The sequence below is a fragment of the Salvelinus fontinalis genome, chromosome 28 (genome assembly GCF_029448725.1).
Source record: "Salvelinus fontinalis isolate EN_2023a chromosome 28, ASM2944872v1, whole genome shotgun sequence".
Lineage (NCBI taxonomy): Eukaryota > Metazoa > Chordata > Actinopteri > Salmoniformes > Salmonidae > Salvelinus > Salvelinus fontinalis.
In genome coordinates, this window is record NC_074692.1 from 21,178,798 (window position 1) to 21,179,787 (window position 990).

Here is a 990-nt window from a genome sequence, read left to right on the forward strand (position 1 = left end):
CACTGTCCCACAGGAGATGTTTAACAATGTCACTAGTAGCTATCTATAACCTTTCCCTACTCTCATGCTGTGCGGTTTTTCACTCTTCCTCATGGACCTGTGACAGGCAGCCCTCATGGTGATCTCCAATCGTCAATGTATCTTTGTTAGATACTGTGGATCTAACAAAGATACATTTTTATTATTTTTAGCTAGAAAATATAGCTTGCAAGCATAATTTGAGGAAACTAACAAAAATAAACATTTCCAGGTAGATTCTGTCAGCATTACAAATTTTAAAGTAACTAGCTAGCTACAGTTACTAGTTAAATTAGCTAGCTAGCATGATTGTAGCTAGCTATATCTGTCACTGACTTGGTACTCACCTTCATAGTGGTCTATGTAGCTTCCTATATACAACTTGAACTCATTTTCGTTCTTGCTAGCTGGAGTCTCGTTGGCTGATTTAATAATTTGATGTAAATCATTAATATTAATTTGAGGCAAGTCCTGAAGACACCTAGTAAAAAAAACTGCGACATAGTAGTAGTAATGTTATATCGTCGATAACAACTAGAATGACTTATCTATAGTATGCGCCACCGGAAATTGCCACACCGGTAGGAAGTGTGCTTTGAACATTCGGTCATGGAATGTGCATAAGGGCTATTTACCTGATTCAGTTTATCAGTTGGAGTGAAAACCTACAGGTTGGTAGCTCTCCAGGAACAGGGTTGGAGAGCCCTGCGCTAGAGTCTAATCTGGCCATGTCATTTAAGACTGCATGAAGCGCATCGTCTGGAATTTTAACCATGACAATGACCTTCTCCCCCACACTAATGGTACTCCCATCACCATGCATCACCCAGGTCGTAAATTAAAACATTGACCTGGAGTTGCGTAAGAGAAGGAGATCGATTAACATACGATCTTGGCCACCTTTACCAAAACTGTATACACTAATCTGCATACAACCAACCACCTTTTGTGAATAAATAGCCAATAAACCCC